Here is a 10,015-nt window from a genome sequence, read left to right as displayed (position 1 = left end):
TGGACCTTCATTAGTGTATCTACAAATTGAACATGTGCCACATTTTGACATTTTTGATATATACCTACCATGTAGTGTAAATTTCTGTTTCAACTAATTCTTTTAAATTCTTCCCCTCCTATATGTGAAAAGGAGGGGGTCTTCCCTAGTTTCTTTCTAAGCACTTCAGTGAGGATAAACTGCCAATTGGAAGTTACAATGCTTTTCATTTTGTGCACGTCTTTATTGTAAGGTATATCAAATGCACCCTGCTTTGCTAGCTCATTATTGGATTCCACATGCACATCATTAAAAATTACGATTGTATTACCCCCTAAAATAGGTTTGTAATGATTATTTCGTCATTGACAGATGGTATTTTTTTAATTCTTCAATAAATCACATGGATATTCTTTCTCAATAAACATAAAAATCAGGTTGCTCATTTCAAGATGAAACTTACTATCTTCAAATATAAGTCTGGATTAGCAGACCATCTACCCTTTGACTATACTTCTTTTTTGAAAAGTAGGATGGCAGTTGTAATAGTGTACATATGCATTGAAGAAAGTATCCTTTCTGAAGATTGTTGAACAATATTTTTTGTTCAATATATTTTTATAAATTGTAACATCTAAGTAATTAATGCACTTGGGGGATACAGCGTAAGTAAATTTCAAATAATCAGTAGTCCTACCAGGGTATCATCCAAAATCATTCTTCTTCCCTTTCCAGAACATAAGAATGTCATCCAGTTATCTGAAATGCATATACTTTGCTAAAAAATGGATTTAAAGACAAATTGCCTCTCACAAGCTGCCAGTACTGCATTGACAAAAACATAGAGGCACATTTGGCTCCCATCGCTACACCAATCTTCTGATGGAAAAATTCACCTTCAGATAAAGTTGTTCTTAAGTACCATGTCCATAAATTCCCTAATTACAGTGATGTCCTTGTGATCAAAAGATGTCAATTCACATAACATTTCTGTAAATAACTCTAATTCCTCTTTTAATTGGAATACAGAAAATAAATTAGCTATATTGATAGTTACAAATAAAATATTAGCATCAAAAGTAAGTTCATTAAGTTTTGCCAGTAGAAGCCAAGAATCACATAAAATGTGTTCACAGCCATTAAGAATGTTTTTACATTTTGCATCAATAAACTCAGCTAAAAATTCAATCCTAGACTTATGTGCCACCACAATAGGTCTAAATGGAGGGATGTTAATATTTTTGTGGATCTTAAGGATCCCAAAGATAGAGGGTATCAGGTGTTTTTCAACATTAACAAACTCAAAAACATAAATGGAAATTAAATTTTGAAATATAATATCCATCAAATAATAATCCATTTTCCTTGTTAACTTCATTCTTAGATGCCCTGTTGTATATGCGCTCATTATTAAGAATGTCCAACATTTTTCATGAATAGTCAACGTAATCCAAAAGAACTACTGCCCCCACCTTTGTCAGGTTTCATCACCGTTATTGTTTTGTCTTATCTTAATGTTTTTAGCAACAAACATTCACACAATGTTATTTTGTCTTGAAAAATCATCTGTCGACCACTGCATGTATATCTAAACTGCTTACCATACACTTTCTCAAAGGTAGAAATCAAAGGGTGTGAAGGAGGAATGTAGTTATTTTTCTTGTTCAAATTTAAACAATTCTTAGTTAACTTGAAATTGTCCTAACCAAAAACCATTCTAAAGTTCAGTTTGCATGTGAACAATTTAAAATTAATCATTATTTTCACAATATCAGTCATAAATTCAGGTACAAACATGAAACCTTTTTTAAATAACAACAAGTAGGATTCATTGATAGAGAGGTGAATACAATTGTGAACCTTAAATTGCCCAAAACCATTAAAACTGACATTAATTAAGCAAACTAGTTCCTTTTGTTGTAATTTTCCTTCTCCCTTTCTGTTTGAATTTTCATTTTTTGGGACCCCCAGAGGATCCATCCTGGACATTTGAATCATCAGACTCTTGGATATGCAGACTCCCTCTCTGTCAAAAAAATTGTCATCCACAAAGCCAGCAGGATTATTGGTTTCCTGGTGTAAAATGTCATTGTCTCAGTTAGCATTAAAAGATATCTCAGCCATCTGATTAGTAGGCAAATGCACATCACTATGTCCATCAAAACAATAATGTCTATAAGATTTGGGGGTGGGATAAGCAGGATACATGTCATACTGCTGTTTATCCCAGACAAATATTTTCTGCTTCCTCTCTTTATTCTCTAGAGTTAATTTGTCTAAACTTTTAAAAATATTACCATAATTATTTTTGTATGCACTGAACACCAAGTCTATATTTATATTGGAATTCAAAGTTTTAATTTCTGAATTCAACCTATTCAACTTACATTTCTTTTCTTAAAAAAAAGACACATCAAGTCCATCCTGTTATGATCAAACAAATTAATTCACTGTAAAAAACTGAGTCAGGTTGTGTCCCATGTGGTATCTTCCAAAGACCTTTGGGGACTTTTTTAACTTTGATACAGTCAGCAAGATAAAAATTCTCAACTTGCAAGTTTCTATATTGTTTCAGTTTATGTTCAAATATCTTAAGTCAGATTTTAAGAGGTTGCACAGGTACTGCATGCACCTTACAAAACTGCACATCACATGATTCCAGATTTTAATTGAACAAAAATGAACCACTGGTGTTATCTCTCCCAGAACCAGTCCCAGGCATGGAAGAAAACCCTCCAGAGTAACCGTTAGACCTGTTGTCAACCCTGGCATTCATCAAAGCGGTTGTGGCATTTTTGTTACCATTAATCTGTAAACTGAAGTACCTGCTTACATTTCCTTAACAATTTGCATCAACTGTTCCAAAAGGCTAGTTAAGTCTCCTTGTGTATGTTCGTCAAAATGGGCCATCACGGAAATCACTGCCAGAGCCCAACTAATCAGTAAAGCACATGTAAATTCAAAACAATTAACCAACGTGTAGTGAGGGAACAATGTGAAGCACCAAAGAATGAAATTTATTAACTATAAAACACTAAAAATTATGTACACTAAGCACTTTCTTCATGGCTACAGTCCTGTGGGACTTCATCAGAGTGTATCACAAAAAAGGCAACTCACTTTATACAAACTGAAACCAATCACGTGCCAAACATTGAATTAAATTAAATTAATATCAATTAATTAATTAATTAATTAATAGGAGATGAAACTATAAATCACCTAATTCACTCTACTGTCATTCAGTACATAAAAATAAAAGCTGTAATAAGTTAGTATAATGGTTAAGGTGTTTACCTTACAGACAGAAGGTGTAGGCTTTGATTCTTACATGGGTTAATTGGCTAGGCTTAAATGGCCTACAAAGGCAATTAGTTTAGTATGAATCTATGAACAATGATATACACATGTATAGTAAAATAAATAAGTTATAAAACATATGAATAAATAGAATAAAATTTTGAAGCTTTAAAAGTAGTAAATAAATATGCTACTTTCTCTTATTTAAAATACTTTTTAATGACAAATTGTTATTCGCCCCTAGCAGATTAGTGGCATTTAATCTGATCTGCCAGCACAATTCCTTGTATTCTAACAAACTGTCTGCATTGCCCCCTCTTATGTTAAACCTAACTCTATCAATCACAAAAACGATAAACCTTTTTAAATTCAGTCATTCGAGGGAGTGCCTATAAAGAGCATTAGTGAACTTATGATTCTTCATATCTGTAAGGTGTTTGTGAATTCTGTCCCTACATTTCCTTTTAGTCTTACCAACGTAAAATGCATTGCATAAAGTACAAGTGGCAAGGTAAAAAATGTCCATAGAGTTGCAGTTGACATATCCTGGACAACTAATGGTTCTGTGAAAGTTTTTAACCCCAATGTTTGGACCTTCGTTAATGTCTCTACAAATTGAACGTGTGTCATTTTGACATTTTTGTTCTATGCCTACCTCCATTAGTGTAAATCTCTGTTTCAACTAACTCCTTTAAATTCTTGCCCCTACTATATGTGAAAAGAGGGGATCTTCCCTAGTTTCTTTTTAAGCTACTCAGTGAAGATAAACTCTCAAATGGAGGTTACAAAGTTCTTAATTTTGTGCGCTTCTTTATTGTAAGGTTTATCGAATGCACCCTGCTTTGCTACCTCATTATCAGCTTCCGTATGAAATTTGTTAAAAGTTACAATTGTATTACCCCCCCTCCCAAAATGGGTGCATAATGATTATTTCTTCCTTAACAGATGGTACTTTTTAAATTTTCTAATTAATAACATGGATCAGAGATAAGTCTGAATAAGTGGACCATCTGCCCTTTGACTATACTTCTTTTTTGAAAAGTAGGATGGCAGCTCTAATAGTGTAGGTTTGCACCAGAGAAAGTGTCCTTCTTGAAGATTGTTGAACAATATTTTCCGTTCAATAAATCTTTATAAATAGTAACATCTAAGTAATTAATGCACTTGCAGGATACACTGTAAATAACTTTCAAATAATCAGTTTTGGGTTTACTTGTGCTGGACTATTGCTTAGTTTATCACATTAACGCTGTCACCACACACCACCTTCTCAGTCTATGTACACTTGTGCCCAAATCTGAAATATGTGTTGTAGCTCTACAGGTCAACCTGTGACTGCGTACTAATCCAGTATTTTAATAAGGAGAGGACACACAGCTTGTCGTTACTTTAATTACAAAAAAGACTGGTGAAACTGAAGTGATATTACTGCAGTCGGGTTGTTCCTCCATTTCAAAGCTTTGGTGAGCGGTATATCTTTAAATGATTTCAAGCCTTGGCACCAGAATTAGCTGACTCATACCTTGCTGCTCTGTTGCAATGTCATGACTGCATCATTACAGCAGAGCAGTAACTATATCTGGTGTCTAAATATATAAACAGCTGTGCAATATCTGAAGGTTATGGAAATGTGCAGTCTTTACCCTGTCCATTAACAAAGGTAGCATCTGTCATTTATCATTTCGGATGGCCTGGCTAATTCAAAAACAAATTAGTACATTTAGAGACAGATTCCAGCTCCTCAGTGGAGCTATCAGAACCAAATTTCACCACAGAAGTATGCAGGAATTGATCTGTCAACAGAAAGAAATAACACACTGTACATCAGCTGCTCCACTGATTGTGGATGGAAGGCAAGAACATCACCTGCGAAGTCATTCAATGATCATTACAAATGCCCCTGTAATGTACACCTGTTAGAACTTATGTCTGATAAGTACAGATGCTCAGGAATTCCTTCAAAGGATGCAATACTCAGATACCAGAAAATAATCCTGCATAAAATTAAACTGTAAACTTCCAGTAAAACATCTTGCTGAAGAAATCCTGCAGGTGTTTCCTATGAGCTACAACAAACGATGAAACGAGAATTCAGCATACTGCAGGAATCATATAGACTGCTCAGAAAAGATATACTGAACAGATAAGGATGAAACCTAAGATTTAACCTAAGAGGATGAACATCCAGAAGTGGTGCCCACTGTGTTTCCTAATCACTATATGTGGAGTATAGTATCAAATGAAGGCTGTTTCTATGGTGCTTCTTAAAGGACAATGGCTTTCAAAACACAGAGTAAATGCATCTACAAACACAGTTGATGTTGCACTAACAAAAGCAATGACATGTTTATCATATTTTCTCCTGCAGCAAAATGCATTGCAAATACTGATTTACCATCAACAAAACTGTTAATTTCTAAAATATGTTATCCTTTTTCTTGGACATCTGTTTCTTTTTCTAAACTGAACAGTTGATTTAAATTTGTAATAAGAGATATGTGTCCTTATCTACAATGTGCACCTAGCTGTATTCTGAAGTATTGTTGCAAGAACGTACAAATACTCTACAAAATATAGTAAATATAGAATAATTGTCACTCACATTTTTGACTTGCAGTTTAGCTCTTAGGAAATTGAAGTTAGATCTCTTCAGAGCCTCATTAGCTCATTTATTATAAATACTGTTTATGATGGTAATAGTTGATTGTTTTAAGAGGGAATGTCAGGCAAATCTCAAAAATGCCAACTTATATATTTGCCCAATATGGAACTATCAGTGTTGGCCATTATGTCCTTAGCGTAACTTCAGCTGCACTTCTGGATTTGAGGATTTGGGAGTACTATTGTATCTTTCGGCTTTTCCCGGTTAGGGGTTGCCACAGCAGAACTCCAGTCTGCTAATGATTGGTAGTAGATTTTTACATACCAAGTTACCAGCTCTGGTGCACAACCTTCAACGAAGGTACGCCCATTCACGCATGTCTCAACAGAGAAGATACTTTAGCTGAGAATCGAACAGGACAACGTCATACTGTGAGGCGACAACGCTACCGCAGCACCACCACCGTAGTTCAGGATTTGGGAGTACTATAATGGGTAAAAATAGATTGCATCTATATTAACTAGGCAAGTGTGATAAGTAAAGAGTTATTATTCAAAGGAATTTAGTTTGATTTGCCTGATGCTGAAACTTGAAAGACCATTAAAAATCTGAAGTAGGAGAAGATATTTGTTTAGCTTGTTTACTGTTACTTATTTTATTCTAGAATAATTATAAAAGTTTAAGCTTTCTAATTTAAGAAGCAGTAAATATCTTATTCTTCTAGCTGTTTGCTTGACTAGAAGACAGTTCATGCCTGACAAATGATCTTTTTAAAATGTAGTTAACAAGAAAATCCTGACATCAGCTAGTGTGCCCGAATTTCACTGCATTATACCTCACCTGATAACTTACACGTACTTAACAGTGCTGTGAGATTATAAATAAATTCTGAGCCAATTTTTTTTTTTAATTAACAGTTCTTTTCAAAGATGACTGCTTAACAAATAACAGTGTGGAAGTGCAAGGTAGCGTAAAATATCAATAACAGCTCATTCCAATATAGGCCATCAGAAAGAAAGATATGAAGACTATCATTCTGGGCCAGTTTACAATGCATGAACTGAATGGCTCAGACACACTATAGTAGCAAAAGCTGATAAACTAGTAACAATTTCAGACTGCAAAACATCGGAAAATCTGTCTTACTTGGTAAGACATAAACACTAACAGGTCAATATCCATCCCTCAAACTTGTATGTAAAATTGAGGTTAAATGATAGGACCTGACCATTTCAAATGTAACGCTTCATTTACAAGATATGTATCCCAAATGGAAGTAAGAGATTTTGCTGCATGGATGCTAAAAGGGTACTTTTTATGGGGTTCCAGCTCAGAATAGATCAATTTCCACTCTGTGGTCAAGCTGGCTTGTCCTTGAAAGCACTTCTCTATCTCCATTGTATATATGCACACACAACTTATTGTGAAATGCAAAAATACAACAAGAAATGTAAATGGAGGATTTGAAACAATGTCACTTTAGGGAAACTAATTGCTAATTAACATAGTCCATGGATTTCTGGTATAACCATTTTGCAATCTTTCATTTACCTTATTTATTTACTTTTGATCACCAGGCTAGTCCCAGTAGTCATGGCTCATTTTCAGGTGAAACATGAAATGGAATTTATAATAAATGAAGGAAATTTGGTCCAAAGTATGGGAAGAATTACCTTACTAGTTACAGAGAGTAAAATGGAAAACTTACACTGGGTTCTGATAGTGAAAGAGATGTCTTCTTTGCAGACAAGTATATGGAGCTGACAGAAAAATTGCAAAGATATTGATGATTACATAGCTAAGAAGATCATGGTTTTCTGATGAGTTCTGATGCTGGATTATGGATGAACTGCAAACATCCAAAGTTTTGGGAGTGTCTCATGTGGCAAGAGTTTTGAGAAGGTGTTTGGGGACCTTCAGAATGACTCTTCAAATGTGGATATACCAAGTCCCCAGTGCATCATCCCTGAAGAGTGTGGAGATTCCAGCTGATAAAGTTAGAGAAACCAAGAATGATATGTGAGGAACAGCTGCTTACCTTTTAGAGGAAATGACATCTAAGCAGCTCATATGTGCTATTATGCAGAAATAGCTGCCTTGTAAGTACATTGATGAAGGAAGCCTTTGAGCTTTCATTCCAAGAATGTAAATCTATTTGAGAAAAAACCTTCATCTACTGACATCAAGAGGAGTTACAGATAAATGACTGTGTGCACTTATCTATGTCAGGAGTTTTTTTTTTCTTCTGTTTGTTTTGAGAGCAGGCACCTTCAGATGTGTGATGCACTTTCTCAAAAAAAGCAATTTACATTTGTGGAAAGATTATACTCTGCAAGACTTTGTAAGAGCATATAGAAGAACACAGTTTGAACAATTTGGAATAAAAATGAATGCATCCTCCAGGATTCTGGATGGCGGCGAGGGGGCAGACTATGTTAGTTGATTTCAATTGATGATCAAGAAAGAAAAACATCTGCTAAACATTATATTTGTGAGAAAATGGGTTCTGTTTCATGTAGAGATCATTGAAACACAAGAAAACACTTTGCACAGAAATGCTACCAATGTAAATCTATAGGTCACACTGGGTAGATTGTGTTAAAGATAATACACATTTTGCTCTCTTTGATGACAATGAGAATATTACTGTGGTTATGCAAACTGAAGATGATTTTTTTTTGTTAGGAGAATGCAGTCCAGGCAAAGAATACATGCAGAATCTGTTGGTTTTCACACTCCAAAAATAATAATGAACTCTAGGATGAAGTTGAAGAAGCAGTCATTTAACAGAAGTAAAAAAATGTGGTGATAGATCTGAGAAAGATTGAAGTTCTATAACAGAAACATATTGAAAAGAAAAAAGAAGTAATGAAAAAGAAAAAAGTGAACAAAACGAGGGGTATCAGCATATTTGCTTTCAATTAAGTTTTTATTAATGTGGTGAAAGGATAATGTTTCTCTGAGTATATAGAAGGAAAAGAGGTTGATATATGATTGCAAGATGTGAAATATAATGTTTGGAGAAGAGGAAGAATTTAAGGCAGATAAAAAGGGAAAATAATATGGTCTTTTAGAATCCAAAAATGCATATGTGTTGTGAATTTGCTCTCCTCCAATTGTGGTATTAAACTTCCTGATGTCACAATGATCAGGCTAAGGAGAACACTATTATATGACCTGTGGGCAAATGACTATCATATTATAGTGTGCACCATGTACACTCTTGTTAAAGATAAAGAATTGACTGTTTAAAAAATGTTGCACCATATTTACAGCTAATTAACCCTATATACTGGGTAGGGGATTTTAGCACCACCTATAAGGTGTAAAAAGAAAGAAAAAAGAATCCATGGATACAAAAATGTTAAGGGAGTTATTACAGAGAACAGAAGTGAAGTTGCAGAAAATAAATATTATATATATAGGTGAGGGAAATGGACCTGAAAGCTAATATATATCTTTTATGAAATCACATTTCCAGGAATATACTTTATGCATTTTGGTGGTTTCGTTTTGTGTGTGATTCAAAAACACAGACTCTGCAAGTCAGACAGACCAAGCAGTATGGTCAGGTGCAGTTAATGGCCATACAATGACATGGTAATAAGCAGTATTATTACAATGAGCATATTTGGGTGTGCTAATGAGGTAAAACAAGATGGTAAAGTGTTTCATACCCATATAAATGCCACACAACAGGGCTGCACCCACAGCACATTTGAACTTGGCTGAATGTCCATGAAAAAAGAGTATAACTCACTCTCGCATTGTAATGAAGCCTCTGGTTTTCATTCTCCTCCCATGTATACTGTGATATCTTTTTAGCTGAGGTGACTGTCTCATTATGCTAACTACACCATTACAAATGGGAAATATGTAGCAACATTATTTGGGTGGTTGGACATCTGTTTCATAAACAGTCTTTGCCAGTGTACGTGTTTCCTTTGCTAATAACCTGTGAGGGAAATGTATGCCTGAGCAGCAATTTTTCTTTGTATATGTTTGTCTCAGACATCCCATTACAATTTCTTGGATTAACAATCCCAGTGAGTTTGTCCAGGTAGTTTATTACATTAATCATTTTCATTTCAGAATACTGATAATAATGGGTGTGGGTTCAGGCCCACCTCTCCC

The sequence above is a fragment of the Protopterus annectens genome, chromosome 17.part0, assembly GCF_019279795.1.
Source record: "Protopterus annectens isolate FY-2018-M chromosome 17.part0, PAN1.0, whole genome shotgun sequence".
In the NCBI taxonomy this organism is placed as follows: domain Eukaryota; kingdom Metazoa; phylum Chordata; order Ceratodontiformes; family Protopteridae; genus Protopterus; species Protopterus annectens.
Note: the sequence above shows the minus strand (reverse complement) of the source record.